This window comes from Anolis carolinensis, chromosome 2 (assembly GCF_035594765.1).
Source record: "Anolis carolinensis isolate JA03-04 chromosome 2, rAnoCar3.1.pri, whole genome shotgun sequence".
Taxonomy (NCBI): Eukaryota; Metazoa; Chordata; class Lepidosauria; order Squamata; family Dactyloidae; genus Anolis; species Anolis carolinensis.
In genome coordinates, this window is record NC_085842.1 from 270,417,695 (window position 1) to 270,436,977 (window position 19,283).

At 36.4% G+C, this 19,283-nt stretch overlaps 1 protein-coding gene across 2 annotated transcripts in view; it reads left to right on the top strand.

The window, feature by feature from the left end:
• Positions 1–19,283, top strand: part of efna5 (ephrin A5) — a 225,781-nt gene that overhangs the window by 96,820 nt on the left and 109,678 nt on the right. The gene's annotated exons all lie outside the window — the stretch shown is intronic.

The window sequence follows — 19,283 nt, forward strand, 5'->3', positions numbered from 1 at the left end:
AGGATATTTATATGGGTCTCCGAAGCCACTGAAATCCCTTACTTTTCCATTCAAAGTGGTATGAGGCAGCCACTTGTTGGCTTATATGTGAGCAGAACTTGGAGCCCAGTAGGAATTGTGCTTTGAGCGCTATGAATTCTATATGGGCTAGTGTGAAGTTTTGAATCAGGATTAGTGCAAAATATACAGTGTGACCTCTTATCCACAGATTTGATATACATAGCTTCACTGAAATGTTTGTGGGCATCTCTAGGTCCTCCAGTGTGATTCTATGGTATACTTCAAACCTAAGTATGTAGTAAATATATTTGCTATTTTCCATGCTTCATGTATCCATAGCAGGCCTTAGAATGCATTTCCTGTTAATATGGGGACTGTGCTGTAAATATATATGAAGCTTTATGCTACATAGAAGTACATTACATTGCATAGAATGTTTCTAATGTTTGAAGCACCTCTGGTTTTAGCAGAGAATCTAAAAATGTGTTTGTCTTGGAGCTGAATCCCACATATCTCTTGAATCCCTTAACGGGATGTTCGCACATTGTCATATTGGTTCTTGGAGAAGAGCATGCTTTGTGTGTTCTGCGAAGAGATCTTTTTTACTACTTCATCATTTATTATCTATGGCACTTACTAAGGATAGCTGAAGAAGTTCCGTTTTTCATTTGAGCACTCAGTTTGTTCCTGTTTGACTCTCCTTGTTTGTCATTGCCCGGAGCATCACACGTAGAGTGCAACTACAGTTACATGTTTGTTTAGGCCTTGGGTGCACAACTGTTTGCTATCAGACCTGCTTAAAGAGACTGATAACTGAATTGTTAAACTTACAATTCAAGCAACTCTTGGTCTAAGGGGGAATCCAAATTCCCAAATGAAAAATAATTTCAAAATATGTTCTAAAAATGTGGGGAGGGTGGGAAAAGGTTGCATGAAGCATTTTGTTAAATGATTGTTGTTTCATAATTAGAGCTTTGCTTTCAGTCTGGAAAAATGTGTTCAAAGTAAGATGACATCAATAAATCCTAAATCCTATTGGCAAGCTGTTCTCCATATAAACCGCTCCTTATTTCATAATGTATCTCTGAAACTGAGGCAGCTCTGGGTTGAATAACCCAATCAAAGCAACCAGGTGGCTTGGATCTCTCTTAATGTACTGCTTCGGACACAATGCATATGTTTCGCAAATATATACTGAATTAGTGAGCTCCTGCTGGAAGCGTTCAGTAAGAACAAGTGATTTGTCTTGCTTATGAAAGGCACATATATTTTCCTTCATAGTTGTTTGTCAGTTTGCACATTACTTTATTTATGAATTCAGGAAGGGCAATTGCCATTTTTCAGCTCCTGAGCAGATGTGCTCCAGACGGTCAAATTGATCACAAGAAATAAATGCAACATTATTACCAGGGTTGGTGGAAGAGATGGCTATTGCAAATCGTATTTTCTTCATTCTTTCTCCCCCTTTTAATGACTGCTTTCTGTTAAGCTTTCTTTGGGAGGTCAGAATGACTGAAGAAGGTATGGGTTTTCAGAAGCTTTCAGGCACATAGCTGAGGAAAAGGAGGAAAGCTGGCAAAGGACAATTCCATGAGTGAGCTCTCTTAGTTGTAATCTTTTTGGCAGGGAGGCTGAAAGTAGCATTTAATTCTGTATGTCAGTTGAAAGGCCACAAGTGTCAGCCTTTAAGAGTTATTTGCAATTACAACACTCATACCTTGGAAGGTATTTTTAAATTGTCTGTCTCTATAGATCAAATGTCTAAAGAGAGGTCATGGAAGGTGGATTAAAATGTTGCAGAAGAACCCTAAACAAGTAATCTATTTTGGAAGAATTCAGCATTAGGCATTAGGCCAATCCACTACAGATGCTTCAGCTGCTTTGATGTGCTTGTTACCACTAATTTTTGTGTATGTAAGTCAAGAAAAGTATTGTGTGAGGAATACTATCCAAGACACAGGTAGTTTTTGATCCACCAGAACCAGTCTCCTAGAATGAGACTCATCATGTCTTCAAGCCTGGAAGTGACCTGTAATTTTTCCTGCCATTTTAACTAGTGGGAAAGAAAGTAATAGTGCCTTACACAGCTTGGGAAAATAAGGAAATGTGTGTGTGTGTTTTTTCCAGCTTTCTTAGAACAGTTTAGTAGTACTTGGATGATACGGTAATTGCAATGTACATTTCCTTTTAAAATTCCTTTAATTTATTTTTAATTTAATTTATTTTTAAATTAACAATTTTCTTTTAAAAATATGAGATATCAACATGCCATTGGCAGAGATTATGTTGGAAACCAGTTCGTAGATTAAGATCTTCCAGGGAGCTCCTGCTCTTGGCTCCACTGGCCTCACAGGTGCGGCTGGTGTGGACGAGGGACAGGGCCTTCTTGGTGGTGGCCCCATGGCTATGAAACTCCCTCCTGAGTAGGATCAGGTTGGCCCCCTCCCTCCTGACCTTTAGGAGACAGCTAAAGACCTGGCTGTGGAACCAGGCATTGGGCCCATCATAGGAATATTTAAAGTGAAAGTGAAAGTTGAAAGTGCAGTGACCCAGGACTCTTTACGGACAATGGCTATGTCTTTGTGTGAGATATGATGTTACTTTATGTGATGTGTTTAATAATGTTTAATGTTTTATTAGGGGAGGGAGAACTTTGATGTTTTATGCTGTTTTTTATCGAGGGCATTGAATTGTTGCCAACACTGAACCGCCCTGAGTCCCCTTTGGGGTTGAGAAAGGCAGTATATAAATACAGTAGAGTCTCACTTATCCAAGCCTCGCTTATTCAAGTTTCTGGATTATCCAAGCCATTTTTGTAGTCAGTGTTTTCAATATATCATGATATTTTGGTGCTAAATTCGTAAATACAGTAATTACAACATAACATTACTGCGTATTGAACTACTTTTTCTGTCAAATGTGTTGTATAACATGATGTTTTGGTGCTTAATTTGTAAAATCATAACCTAATTTGATGTTTAATAGGCTTTTCCTTAATCTCTCCTTATTATCCAAGATATTTGCTTATCCAAGGTTCTGCTGGCCCGTTTAGCTTGGATAAGTGAGACTCTACTGTACTGCAAATAAATAAATAAATAAATAAATACTTTTTGAACTGTGAAATTGTCATGGATGTGTTTGGGATTGTTGAACCTATCATTTTTTTTAAAAAAAACTACTAACTTTTAGAAGCTCTAATACATAAACATACAAATGAATAATTGAAACTTTGCAGACATATATATATAAGATTCCACTGGAAATAACTGGGCACGATTTACATGAAAATGTCAAATGCTGATAATTCCCATACAGAACATCTAATGCTGATTATCTCAATTCAAATAACAGGTTGAAGGTACCTAATCCTTTCAGAACATGAATTGGAGAGTTGTCAGGATAAGTCACTATCTTGGGTTGAAAAAAGAAGTGAATTTATTTTAAAATACTAGGCTTTCAATCTGGAATTCCTGTAGTGATTTAAAGGCTTCATTGGGATAGGGACATTGCATGTTTCCTCTGTGAATGTTTCCCCGCGTACATTAACATGACTCACCCTATTTTAGCTCAGAGCTAAAACAAATAACATACTTCATTTCTGCAATTTAGAACTGTACTGCTACCAGTCTTCTGAGATTGTAATTGATGGATTTTAAGCATGTTTGGCTTATATCAAGATCACAGAATAAACATAACCTCACTCTTCATGCTAAGACCTGCTATCTTGACAGACTGGTAACACTTGTGAAAGATGTGGATTTGATATAGCAGCGAGTAGCTTTTATTACCTTGTTTACTGAAGACTGAAAGTAAAACTTCAGCAGACAAAATAGGCGTGTTCCAAACGTGTCATTCAGCTACATTGTCAACCTGCAAGTGTTTAAATGTGACATTGTAATTTCAAAAAGCATGATTCTATGGAGTAATCACAAAGGCTGAACAGTTATGTAGAAGCATGAAATTGCTGGAAATCTTGGGTATAATAGATACATGTTGGGATAATGATTATGAGCACTGTTTGCTCCTGTTGCCTCGTCACTATCTTTTAAATGTGTAAAATGCAGATTACTTTTTAGTTTGTAAGACTTGTTGGAGATAAGCATTCTATATCTGTAACAGTGAGTTCTCTTAGCCTGTATTTAGAAGATTCATTTTAAATTGGTAAAAGGAAGTGTTGAAATCCTTTTTTTTAAAAAAAAAACCTATTTAGTTCAAATCTATAGACCATTTCTAAATATTTATATGCAAACACTTTTTCTTCCGAACTAGTTTTCTTGTATGTTGCAGACTTTTAATGAAAGGTTTGTCTTCTGGGCAAATAACTTGTCAGTCATCATGTGAGCTGTGATTAGGACGCAGGGATAGTCTCCTTGTTCAGACGGGCTTTCAGGTGTTTAAGGGTTCCCATGGATGTTGTATTTCAAGTGCGCTGCTGTCCTCAATGTAGTTCTCATGAGGAACAAAAAGACTTCTCTTAAGTACTAGCACTCAACTCCTTTTGTTTTTTCTTCAGCAAATTCTACACTTCCTCTGTTTTGTTGAACTGTGTTGATTGAATACTAGTTAGTCCTCTTTTCTGCTTCCTTTCTAGTAAGCAACATGCCTTAGAAGAGAAGCATTTGCTTTTAAAGCTGGCATAAAAGGAGGCGTCTTTCTATATTTTTAGTGAATAGTGGCTAGTACAGTGGTATTGCTTCTGTGTGGGCTTAATAGCCAGACCTGGCACAGAGTTTAGACAGTAACTGCCGTTTTTCATTGCCCACATTTGAGTTTGTCTCATCTTAACAAACTGAAGAGCAAAGCATTTTTTGTATAGTAATTCAAGGGACTACTTTTCAGTGGCAATAGAAGCCTCTAGTTCCTATTGCCTTAATTGGTAGTTGTGTGTCGTTATGAAACAATGAGTTTCCCAAGAGATAATATATAAAGGCAATCAGTTCCTAAAATGTGACAGTGTTAACTGAATTATCCCACTATCACTGAATTAAGTGCTATATAATTGCTGATTATAAATACACCATTATTTAATTTAAAAATAGAGCATGCCAGTTTCACATGAAATTCAATTCAAGTGAGGCAGCGTTGTTATTTGGACTAATTTGTGCTTTAGATTTGCTAGGAAACAAGTTTTCAGATTACACATTTTATTTCTACATATTGCTATATATACAGAGGACAAAAAATAGATTCTTCCATAGATTACTCTGTTTGCCTCTTGGTTGCTGCAGAGTTTTCTGTTTTCTCATTTTTTTTTGGTCAGGCACAAAATATTTTATTACCCATTGGCCATGTACGGCATGTTGTAATTTATACCATGTTGACAGGCTGATTCATTGTGGCATATGGGGTTTTCTGATAAGAGGTAATTTATTGCTTGATCTTGAAGAAACACCTTTTTTTTCAAAAACATCTTTGTATAGGTGTTCAAATAAGTGCTTGTTTAAAAACCTGTGTTCAGTTCCTGCATGGGGGAATCAAGTTCAAGTGAACGTAGATACTTCTTACTTGGCTCCAAGCAGTAAAGTTTTGAGTTACGCTTGTATTTCACCAAATGTGCCTCCCTTGTTTCCCTTCTTTACATCAATTAATAGTTATCTGGAAATTCTGGAACAAGCATCAGCATGTTGCAATCTTTTCACTGGTTGTGCAAATTCTTTTAACCAAACCCTTTGAAGGTCAGTAAGAATAAGGTGCTGTGGCTGAAAGATCTGATGCTGGAAATGAACACTTAGTTCTTTGTCATGCCCTCCCTTGGTTCAGCATAATGATACTGTGAAATAAGTGTTGCCAGGAAATCCCAGCCAAATTGGCAGATGTGTTGGAACGCCTGTATGACATAGCATTGCATTCCTTGGCCTCTCCCTTTCTGTGTACTCCCTTTGCTTTTGCCAACACTGTATGCTCTTTTCCTCTTCACAAAGTGATAGGTCTCCCTGTGAATTCTTGTTCTGCTCAATTTCAACATGCAGATTGATAACTACTAGTTTCTGGCTCAATTTGTTTTTGGCAGAGATCCATTGTATCATTTTTGTTGGATTCTTAAATTTTGTTCCGTAATTAAATGGAATGTTATTAAAATGCTTTTGCATTTGGAGTTGGTGCTGTGTTCATTCATTGATGTTTTTAATGCTTTGCTGGAACAAACCAATGCTATGCATTCTGTGGTGTGACTTGGTGTGACTTGGACTATGACTCTGGACATCAGGGTTTGAATCCTCGCTTGGCCATAGTCCCTATTGGGTGACCTTGGACATATTTCATTTGTTCAACATCAATGAAAGGCAGTAGTACAGTAGAGTCTCACTTATCCAACATAAATGGGCTGGCAGAATGTTGGATAAGTGAATATGTTGGATAATAAGGAGAGATTAAGAAAAAGCCTATTAAACATCAAAATAGGTTATGATTTTACAAATTAAGCACCAAAACATCATGTTATACAACAAATTTGACAGAAAAAGTAGTTTATTACGCATTAATGCTATATAGTAATTACTGTATTTACGAATTTAGCACCAAAATATCATGATATATTGAAAACATTGACTACAAAAATGCGTTGGATAATCCAGAACCTTGGATAAGTGAGACTCTACTGTAATCCCATTCTGAACCAATCTTGCTAGAAAAACCCAATTATAGGTTCATAACTCATATAGATGACTTGGAAGTACACAACTAAAAGGTCTACTCTCTAAAAATATAAACAGTCTCCCTTTAAGTTACATTGTAGAGGAAGCCAATTGGTTATCTCCTTTTCAAGAGATTAGGACACTGAGTAATGGATTCAGACTACAGGAAAAGACATTCCACCTAAACATTAGAAAGAACTTCCTAATGGTAAAATCTGTTTGACAGTGGAATATGACTCCACAGTAGCTGGATGACCATTTGTAGGGAGTGCTTTGATTGTGTATGGCAGGGGGTTTAGTGAATAGTTTTTGGATTTTTTTCCAACTATTCCTTAGATTCTGTGAAATTCTTTTGCAGCAAACTTGGTAAACTCTGAATCTATTCACTGCCAGTTTTACAGGGTGACATTAATTCTAGTATTTGTGAAGATTATTTTTTTTTCCTCCATGGCCTTTGACTTTAATCTCTCATCATGAGGAAAATACAGTCGTGGTTGTCTTTCTCTGTATCCTTTCTAGTTTTACAATATTCTACCTGAAATGGACTGATCAGAACTTCACACAGCATTCTAAATTTACTTACACAAACGTTAGTCGTAGTAAAATAGTGAGGTTGATTAATTCAGTGATTGTAATTTACAATAGGTAAATAGGTAGATTACAACAGGTTTATACATATTTAGAGTGAACTTTATTGAATACACTGCAATTTATTTTTAGAGGATCTACATGCTATAGCTACTCATATTTAAGCCAACCTCATGTATAAGTCAAAGTCATTGGGGAAAAAATTTGATATGGCCTGTAGATAAGTCTAGGGTCATTATGCATAGAAGGGAAAACATCAGTGCAGCTCCAGGAGGCCATCACTGCCTCATTGCCAAGGCTTTGAAAAATTCCAGAAACAGTGCCATGACAGAGAGAGTAAAGGGAGTTGGTGCTTCCTTTAGGTTATCCTGGATATACTAGTCTCTTGCTTTTTACCCCTCTAATTGAAGAAGGGAAAAGTTCAGTTTTTGAGAAAGGTTTAGGCTCTTATTGACTTATAAATAAGTCAACTCAATTTTTGGGATTGGTTTTTTTTTAATTAAAATTTCTAGACTTATACATGCGGTTAATCATGTCTTATATACTGAAAGTACATACCAAGTTTACTTTTTTTTTTTTTTTTTTTTACAAATGGAACTATGATTTCTGGCCTGCAAAGAACTTCTGAACCTCTGTCTTCTTCCTGAGATAGCCACTTCAGAAAATGACTGAAAGTTGCTTTCACTGCCTGCTACCATTTTTTTTACTTAATGTATGCTATGTTCTATGCTATATTTATATTTATTCTGCCATTGTGTAAGGCCGCTCTGGGTCCCCCTGGGGGAGAGGTATGATATCTAAATTAATTAATTAATGAATTAAAATATATATGACTTAATTGTTTGGCTTCGCCTAGAAATCTTTCACTGATTTGCCAGTTTATGACAATGTTTTAAATCTGTGATAGAAAAACATGCCCTATGGATGATGAAAATATCCAGATGTTTAAATGTACTGGAGAATAACTGGTTTCTTTCTGTAGGAACGTCTAGAAGACAGTATGCAGTTTTTTCCCTTCCAGAATGTGAATAACACTTTCATTTTTAGTTCTTCTAATATGTCTTCATATTTTGAAATTGTTTTTTTAACCTTCCTTAAGATATAGGGCTGCTATATTTAACTCCAAGGCTTTGAACACATGGCTTGATTTAATGCTGATGAAAAGTTGGTGCTTGTAAGCGCATTTGTGAATAAAATATATTAGAAAATGTTTAAAAGATATTTCCTCAAGCATATCGGTCCGTATATTCAGGTTCTAATCTGTGATACCTCAGCTTGTCTGGTCCTGTGTTTCGCCTGGGCAGAGGCTGCTGACTGTAATTAATCCGTTTGCGTTGAAATAAAAGCAGATATGCCAAATGCATGTATAGTTTGTCATATTCTATTGCTTTCTAACTCTTGTGAGTCCTTAATTTTTATTTTTATCAAACACAGGTGTAGATTTTATACTGTTCATGCTTATTTTAATGAACTATCATCCTCCCCCCCCCTCTCCAAGTTTGGTTTGTTTATACACCAGTATCTAATTACTAACCTTCCAAATCTGAATAATTAAGAAATTTTCCATTTATCAACTCTGATTCAGTTCAAAATATAGGCTGTGATACTAGATTCGCAGACATAATTACAATGACAGTTCTATCATTGTTGCTACTTCTGCCAATGCCCATGTCTTCCATTTTCTGAAATTTGGAGTTATGGCACTTTTCCAGCCCTCTTCCATTTCCTGTGTAACACTGGACTAGGGGGTGTAAACACTATTTCCTTTTCATAATCCTTAATGTTTGTTTGATTGGAGCTGGAATGTGACTCCCCTTTTCCCAAATGAAATTAGGAATATGGAGATATTCTCTGACTATTAAAGTTTGCTGCCATCTCATGCTTGCTATCTCATCTTAGTCACTTTATTTGTGAAAGGCCTTCTTCACATTTGTTCAGCTAATGGGATGATTTGCAGAGAGGACTAGGCACATCAAACCAAAAGGTATTTGCATCCTCCCTTTTCTTTTTCAAGCAGGGTGGTTTTCATCATCTGGATTGTTTCATATCACCTGTCTCCCAGTTTTCTTCTTAGAAGATCTCTTGCAGCAAAAGGAATCAAGTGGGACAGATAAGAAAGGAGACTGGGGTCAAGAGGTGTTTATTACAGCTGCTTGTTCTCTTCATCATGTTCCATGTCTCTCTGCCAGTCTGCCACTGACTTTCATGCTACCACCTGCACATTTAGGCTATAGGGCAGAGAGAGACAGGGTCTGGTCTTAGGAAATACAGTCGTGGCAGTTAATAGGCTATGATTTGGTGGACTAGATTCTGTGCTCCACTTTTATGGCCACTCCTGAGTTGGATTATATAGCACTTTTGCCGTTGTGATCAAATAGTGCTTAACAATTTTTATTAAGAAGGGTATTTCAACAATCATGACAAAGAACTTATGTAAGTCTATAGTTAATTATTTGAGAACAGATCTCAACACATGATAACATGCTAAATAAGACTGAAAATTATTCTCTTCTCTTCCCCCAGTCCCAGTTTTACAAATGAAGCAACCAAACAAATTCAGCCTAAGACATGCAACATTAAATTCACCCGATGATTATCTACTGTAATGTTCCTTGGAATTTAATAATAATAATAATAATAATAATAATAATAATAATAATAACAACAACAACAACAACAACAACAACAACAACAACAACAATAACAAGATAGATATACGAAATAAGATAGATACACGAAATCCAGCATATCTATCTTGTTTGCTGTGTCATAATAAAATAATAATAATAATTCATTTCTAACTCACGCCTTTCTCCCTGAAGATATCCAGGTCGGCTCAGGGAATAAAAATTGGTATCATGCAGTGAAAGGAATAGCACAGTATAACACCTCATACAGATCCTGAATATGCTTCATAGATAGTAGCAAAACTAGTGAGCACAGCCAGAACAAGATGGTGAGGAATTGGTTTAAGCTAATAAGTGTTTCAGATTTTCAAAGTAGCAGCTTAAGTACAATGGTTTGGTTTTTAGATTATGAAGGCAAGGCTAGAAAATCCCTTGCATATACTTATGGAATTGGAGCAAAGTTGCCTGGTTGCTGCAATCACCAATTGTACTTTATCCTAGACCATAAGTCTAATTCAAGTAGGGTTTGAAATTATTCAGGTATCCCCTTCTTTCCCTTTGATCACTTCTCTTTTTGTCACCATATCCTGGTGATCATGATAACCTGGGCTTTGTCTGGGTTCTTTTTATCAGTACCCAAAACAGGTATGTGTAGTGCTAGTAGTAGTAGTAGTAGTAGTAATAAATTTATTTTGTTACCCTCCTCTCCTTATGGCTCGAGGTGAGGCACAACACAGTTAAAACACATCACCATAAAATATATAAGATGCATAAATTAAAACATATTAATATTATATATATATATTTTTGGGGCAATCATTAAATTACAATAGAGTAGAATGTAAATTTAAAATGTTTGGTTTCTCCCAGAGGACCTAAGTGTACAAGGCAGATTATTATATGGGAGAAAGCAGGAGAGCCATATTTTTAAAACTAGGCAATTATAAACGAAGTTTATATGGTTGCAGTGAGCATTTTCACTGAGAGATTCCTAGATGTCATTTTGATTTTCTTTATATTGAATAAGTTGTTTTTCAGCTGCTGCATTGTTTGCACACATGTTGTTGTTGATTTCTGGCAGAAGACATGCTACTTTTTCTCTCAGCAGTGGGTGGGACGAGCAACTCAGCAGGCAAACCTCTCACCAAGACTAGAATTCATCATTCCCTTCTTCATTCAAAAGACTCCAGGAACGTGTATCTTATCTCTGACATGAAGAATCCCTTTATTTAGAACAGTGTGAACTCATCAAACCAATGGGCAAACATGAAAAAAATATGTTAGATATTTCTTCTCTTTGCTGTTGCCAAAATCTTTTATGACCTCTTGCTTTCTTTCTTTTCCTGCTGTCTTTATGCTCTCAGGTAAAACACAAAACAGAAAAGTAGAAATTTGGTAAGACGCATGTGAAGAAGGAATTAGAGAAAATAGTCTATTATGATACTTCCCATTTATTTTCATATCAGTGTGGACCGAAAGTTACAAAGGGGTCTGTTGTATATGGCACATGATGCTATGGCATTGGGTGCCATTTATGAGATTTGATTTTTCACTCCTAATGTAAATGTGTTTTTGTTTATTCGTTCAGTCGCTTCCAAATTTTCGTGACTTCATGGACCAGCCCACGCCAGAGCTTCCTGTCCGCCATTGTTATCCCCCAGCTCCTTCAAGGACAAGCCAGTCACTTCAAGGATACCATCCATCTTGCCCTTGGTCGGCCCCTTTTTCCTCCTTTTTCTTCCTTTTTCCTTTCATATTCTCCAGCTTTAATATCTTCTCCAAACTTTCTTGTCTTCTAATGGTATGGCTAAAGTACTTCATCTTTGCCTCTAATATCCTTCCCTTCAGTGAGCAGTCGGGCTTTATTTCTTGGAGTATAGACTGGCTTGATCTTCTTGCAGTCCAAGGCACTTTCAGAATTTCCGTCCAACACCATAGTTAAAAAGCGTCTATCTTTCTTTGCTCAGCCTTCCTTATTAAATGTATTTACTGTTTATACTGCATATGTTGCCATGGTATTGTAAATTAAAAGCAAAAAGTTAAGGAGTTATTCAATATTGAAACCCCTTTAAAATTCAGTGCAGTATATATACATATTCTCTGGATCTGTGGAGTGGTTTCCAAAAAAACTAATCAGATTGCTTTAAAAAGCATTGTGGACCAAACCATTAGTTTACACATTGTGAGATATTAATATTTTCTGTTTAGTTTTGTAGACAAGATAATCACTAATGTTAGAAGCATTTGCATTTCCTACCAACCATGTGTATAAATGTTTGCCAAGTCAGGCAACAATCCATGCATCTGATAAAAAAGCAGCAGTTCAGAAAACCTTATGTCAAATAAATCATATTGTTAAAGGTGTAGTTAGATCTTGTTGTTTTGTTGGACTGACAGGGCTACCTTTCTTTTCTTTTAAAAATACATTTATTACTCAAGGTGTTGTGGGGAAACTCAGATGTTTTTCCCAGCCAGTTTCGCAATATCAGCAGTATATGTTTTTGTGTTTGGGAAAGATTTATTCCTTTTTCTTTCTCTTTCCTCCTTTGGCCTGTCTAGCTGTTAATTAGGACTAAGACCATAACTGATATTGCCAGAGTGCATATCTCTACTAGCCTACTTACACAAGAGATCTGGAAAGTGACAACTGTTAGGTGGGAAACAATAAGGGAACTCTCCCGGTTCACTTTCTAGCCAATCAGATATTTGGGTCATGATTGGTGGAAGCTACACCCTAATAACCCTCCTTGTAACCTCAAATTATACTTAATGTCATTCATCAAGAGGTTCCAGTCAAAGTGTGCCTTGTGAAATGTGATTCCTTTAGCATTGCTGGCATGTTAGATAGTGCTCTTGTTTTCATTACTGATGGGTGACAGCTCACCTGTTTCCTTTCTTTTAGTGTTGAGTGTTTCTGCTCAAGAATGGAAATCACCAAGATCTCCCCAAGTTTTCCCACGTTCTGCATCAACCCCGTGACATTTTGCATGGTCAAAAAAGTAGTTTGCCTGATTCTACCTTTCAGCATTCAACTACTCCATAGCTGACAGGTTTGGGGGTAGTGATAAGACATTGATCAAGCCAAGCTTATATGGATAATGGTAGAAAGGAGGCTGAAGGATATGATTGTGTGATCATAACTGTGATGACTGTGGTGGTGATAATGATGATGATGATGATGATGATGATGATGATGATGATGATGATAATCTGGTACTGTAGCCAAAATATCTTTATTTAAAAAATAGAAGAAATTACTTGCATTAATGCATTAACATTACACATATAGGGATCTCAAGCCTGTTCTTCCTGCCTCTTCCTATTATGCTTGAACTGTGTAAACAATCAGGGAAAAAGTCAATAACATGAAAATACAGGAATGTAATTTATGTTGCTGAATTTTTCTTCCATTTGACTTTCTCTATGGCTTGCATTTTAGAAGCAGGAAAATGGTTTTTAAAATGGTTGGAAAGCTTGTAGCATGAAAATGCTCATACCGAGCAAACAATAAATACCACTCCTTTTTTTCTTTTTTTAAAAAAAATCATGAATGCAGACTTGCAGCTTGAAAAGAATTATTGTCAGAATCTTTAAATGAACCTATACACCCAAAGAGGATTTTACTTAAAGGAAAAGCTTATTCATTTAAAAAATACAATCTGTACCTAAGATGTGCCTGTACCAGTACAGGGAACAACCTTGGTATTTCAGCTTTCCCTTTCACGTTTTCTGAAGGTACTCTTTCCCTTTGTTTCACTGCTTTCCTTCAGATATCTTGTGAAGCCATCTGTCGGAGTCCATAGAATTTCGTAACTGGCTTGAATAGGACTGGAGCAAAACATCCCATAACTAAAAGGAAGCTGATGAATGCTTTAGTGTGAAAGGCCAAGTAACATAGCTTAGTCCTTGAATTAAGTGGATAGAGTAACTCTAGTTAAATCATGGGTTTAGAAATGTGGCAGGATTCAAAGCTTTTCAATAGAGAAGACATTATTGATAGCAAAAAACCCGCCAAAATCTTTGGTTCCATGCTTATGCTGCTGCACTTTGAATACATATAGTATGAAAAGAATCAATCCATAGTATTGGTTGTTTCCAGGTCTGATTGGTTTTATCTATTTCTGTACTCACAGCCTTATCTTTATACATGATTGCACTACTAATACAGTAGCTGAGATGAAAATGAAAATTCAAATCCTGCCACACAGTGACATCTGACAATTAAATGTTGTTTGTTATTTCTGTCTGCACCTAAGATGCTGCCGTGCTCCTGTCTCTGGATGACTGTGTTTATTGCATCGTAAAAGTGTTCTGGGGGAAAATCTGGATGGCTTTCTGAATGGGAATAAGTGAAAAAAAATCAAAGTGAAGCTCATATTCCAATGTGTGTGCGTGTACCTTCAAGCCTTCGGTTGACCTCATGAATTTCATAGGTTTTTTTTCAGAGAATGCTCAGAAATAGCTGGCCTAATAATTGCTTATTACCTGGTGAATATGCAGTTCAGGTCTCAGATGAATTTATTTATTCCTCTCCATTGAATGAAATAATAATAAATCCTTACAGCTCCCTGACATGCCAGTATGGGTGGACGTTTATTAAATGTTCATCATTGCTTTTCTGTTTTGTTTTTCTAGTTAGGTTTTCCATGAAAAAATAAAATAAAATGCACTGCCTATGAAACTGTTGGCTGCTAGTGTCTGAAGATACATACCAAATTAATTGTATTTAGTCCTCCCTAACTGATTTACTGGCCGATTAAACACTTCTTCTCTTTTCATGCATATTTTCATTGGCTTTTCTCTTGTTATATTGCCTTACTGAAGAAAAACAAGGCGTTGTTCAGTGCAGTGATGATAGCATAATGAGGTGCTTGACATACTTAGACAGAAAGCTGTTGCACCCTGCTTTACGATTGACTGATTTCGATGTTTCATCTAGCTATGATGGAAACATGTTTTAAGAATGCACATTTAAAAAAGAAAATGTAAAAAAACAGAACTGTATTTTGTGACTTGTTTTTTGAATATAAGTTACCATCCCTAGAGAATTCCCTCCTTTTTTAATGCAGATTAGGACATAAACAATAGGATGATAAATGGAATTGCTAAATGGAGCACTGATCAATAGAATGTGCTGTCCATTTCAGTAATGGATATCCCTGTCATATTGGCTGTTAAAGAATTCAGCTGAGAGAGCTCCCCAAAGATCTATGAAATATAAGCTGTTCTGTAGAAAGAAGGCACTTGACTAGAAAGTTTCTAATAAAAGTTTCATTAGAAAGTTTCGTAATGAAAATGCTCCAGAGGCCAACTTTTTTTCCTTCTGCTATGCCAAGCACTTGCTCTAAATGCTGCTTGTTGCCAGGAATCCAACAGTGGTGACCCCAATGTATCCTTGGCCTGGCCAGCCAACTATTTGGATGGCCAAAGGGACCCAGAAGCCCTTCTAGGTTGCATCAGGGCAGCTCCAGAGTGGTTGCCTTGGATTAAGAATAGATACAACCAGGATGTAATCAAGATGTGTGCTACTATGCCCAGATAAAAACTCTCCAGATTTAAAGCTAAATCTGGGAGTAAACCTAAACTCCAAATCTGCATCTTTAGGGGTAGCATGACCCCATTTAACACTGTCTGCATATCTATTCCTTATTCCCGTGTTGTTGTTGTGTCTGGGGCTCAATGTGGTTTACAATAATTTAAACAGAAATAACTAAAAATTCACATGTTATGAATGTCAAATTTTCAATTTAATCCATGCAAGCAATTATATTTTGAGTGTTTTTTCTTTTTCTGAAGTATCCCCCCCCCCCGTTGCCAAAAAAAAAAAAAGCATCAGAAGCAGCAAAGAGACAGGTAGCACCTTTAAGATTAACAACTAACCGTATTATCCCATAAACTTTTATAGACTTCCAAAATGGACTTAAGACATGACATCTTAATACCATAATAAATGTCTTAGTCTTTAAGATGCCACACAACTTATGTTGTTTTTGCTGCAGTGTAGACGGACACAGCCACTCCTTTAGAAAATTGTTTGGTCACACTCTTCTGCTCCCAAGAACCATTGCCTCATCACTGCTTTTCAGACACTTGACTGTAAACTTTATACTTCAGACTTTCAAGCTTATTGCGGCTATCTCAAAACTACTCACTAGAAGCCCAGATCAGTATCATTCCATTATTTCCCTCCCTATCTCCTCCAGTAATTGGAATGAAAGGCGGAAAACCCATGACTCTGGTGTGTTGGGCACATCTGTCAGCAAGCAAATTAAGTAAAGCTTCTTCCTATGTAGTAAACAGGACGTTTGAAGATCTGGCTTCACTAGGAACAAAAGAAATCCTCAGTGCTTTTGGAAAAAGCTGATAATTGATGTATTTATGGAGGAATTATTTGAAGCAATATTTCTCCCTTAACTTCATCCAGTTTAAGCATAGAGACATTAAGTTCCTAAAGGAGCAGTTTTAAAATGGTAAATCCCACGATATTTAAAAATAGTAATGTACAAATATCTTCTTTTATGTAATGACATTGTGTGTGGTATGTATGTCATTATTTATTTCAAACTCTATGAGGAACTAGAATATAGGGTGGAGGAGATCCAACGCAAAAAGCAATGGAGAGAAGGTATTTTTTTTCTGTTTTCCCTAGTTCTAATGAAATAAAATGAAGGGTTTCATTTTCTTTTGTTGCATATTGTATCCTTTGTCTTATTTATCAACTTTCTGTACCTTTCTGTACAAGAGGAAAGAGAACAAGTGATTGAATGGCAGATTTTTTTCCCCTCCCTTGAGCATGCATATGACCACAGCTTTGGTCTTAATTATGATTACCAATTATGTTGGGAGTTCATTAAACCTGGTTAATATAGGTCCGAGCATTTTAGTGTTGTTTTAAGATCACAGGGTGCATCTACACAGTAGAATTAATGCAGTTGGACACCACTTTAACTGTCATGGATCAATGCTATGGAATCCTGGAATTTGTAGCTTGGTGAGGCATCAGCAGTCTTTGGCAGAGAAGGCTAAAGACTTTGTAAAACTACAATGCTGATAACTTTGTGTGTACAATAATTCTGCACACAGTCACCAGAAGCTGTAATTGAGCTAGTGCTCTATACGCTATAACTAATTTTGTGTGCTGTAGAGGAATTTCCACATAGATGGGCTGGGAAGAGACCATGCAATCCCTTTACTTCTTTATCATTTTATAATGTTTACATCTGCACTAACAAGGAGATTTATGGAAATTACTGATATAGGTAGAATGTAGATTTATTAGACCTGAGGTCTTAATATGCAGAAATTTATTGCTCAAATGTAAATACAATAAGAAAGATGAGAGAGAGATTTGGAAAGAGATGCAAAAAAATGTTGTTAAACCTACTCGAAGGGAATAAATCTTATATCTGGCTTGTTCTGGTGTCCTTGCTGTATATCAAAATTAATGTATTTATTCATTTTTAGTATCCCAACTCTCCACCTCATAAGGAAACTCAAGGAAGCTGCCGTCATAAATTAGAGGCACAAAATAAAAGTGTCAGAATTCAAAAATAAAACACAGTAAAAGTAGCAGTAGCTTTTTAAAAGTTCTGAAAATGAAGCTGGCAAAAGAATTGTTTTCATACCGAAAGAAAAAAGGTTGTTAGATTGCATTTTTTGAATCAAGCAGTTTCACCTGTTATCTAGAACACAAGTCACACTGTCTTAATACTTGGAACTTCTGATGCTAGGGCTATTCTAAAGAGGATGGAACATGAGGAGCAAACTCCCAGACTAAACCCAGCAAGTAGAGTGAAATAGGATCATATGGGAGAGGTGATACTACCATCATCAATAGGAATTGCTGTTTCTAGGAACATTTCTTTATTGCCAATCTGATTCAGACAGAATGCCATCCTATCCAAACAGAATGAATCCCTAGGCTGATCTAAAAGTTTTGCTTGCATCTTACACTGTAAGATTAATGCAGTTTGACACCACTTTAACTGCTATGGCAAACAGTTCCCATGCTTCCACAGCACTTAGCCATGGCAGTTAAAGTGGAGTCAAGCTACATTAATTCTACAGTGTAGATGCATCTGCATTGTCTAGCTCAAGCTGATTCATTAGCTGACTTCCAAACCATTACAAATTCTACACAGTTGTCCATAATATCCACTGCTTCCCTGCAGTGAAATAGAAGAAAGAAGTAGACCTGACTCTACTGTTAGCAGATTCAGCAACTTTGGATGATATGCTACCTAGTTCTTTTATACATACATATTTAAACTACAGTGAACACATGAACTCTGCTAGAGACCACTAGCCAATTATCTCCCCTATACCCTTTTTGTGGAATCTACCATCCAGTTAAAGCTAGAACCACCATAAAATAGTGTTTTGAGTTCAGTACTAGCCAGACATCTTAGGTGGGTAGCATAACTGACATGGCCACACAGCCCGAAAGACATACAACAACCCTGTGATCCCGGCCATGAAAGCCTTCGACAACACATATAACTGAAGTTACTGATTCTGCAAGAGATTTAGCAGAATCAAAGGGACACAATGTCAAAGGGATTTCCCAGAAATCCAAACATCGGGCTAAAACTAGATTGAAATTGGCCTGATAATCCAGCTCACCAAAGAATAAAATTGAATTTCTGCCATTCAGTCCAGAATCTTGCTTAAAAAATGGAAAATTGAATGCTGGCTGGAGATGATCCAATATGATCATCCAGTGAGATCTTTCTTTAGCAAAAATTTCATCATAACTTCTTCTAAACTCGTATTTTTCCTTCTTTCAAAAAACTGTTTCTGTCCTCACTTTACTCATTTAGCTGCTCATTTGTTGGCTGCCTTAAGAAGCCAGGGGGATGAAGACAGAGCACAGAAATGGTTGATCACACATCTATAAGAACTCTGTTTTTATTTTCAGCTGCATCCATAACTCAAAAAGAAAGCTGACAGCAGTGCATAAAACAAAGAAACATCTCTGTTAGATCTTCATTTAATATAGAGCCCAAGTTGAAATGAATGTGAATGACTTTACCTTTCATTTTGTCCTCTAGGAGTGGTTGACCACACTGCTTTGTTTTCAGTTTTTTTCCTATCATTTTGTTTCTATTCGGCAGATGTTAAAAACATACAGGGAAAACAAAGGAGAGATACTTACAAGAAAGCTTAGATTCCATCTGTACTCTGATATAGCTGTCAAAGTATGTTTTGGACATTTAAACCGAAAAGAATTATTTCACAAGCAGAATTGTATGTAATTCCATTTTATTTTAAATGCTATCTTTACACCTTTCATAGTACAAATTACATTTTAAAGCATTTCCATTGTAGATTGATTGAGTCAGGGACAGAGGTAAGTAAGCTTACAAACATCAGGGAAGAAGGAATCGCCAACAAAGCTTAGAGAGGCATTTGAGTTTTATATTTTAGTATGTAACTT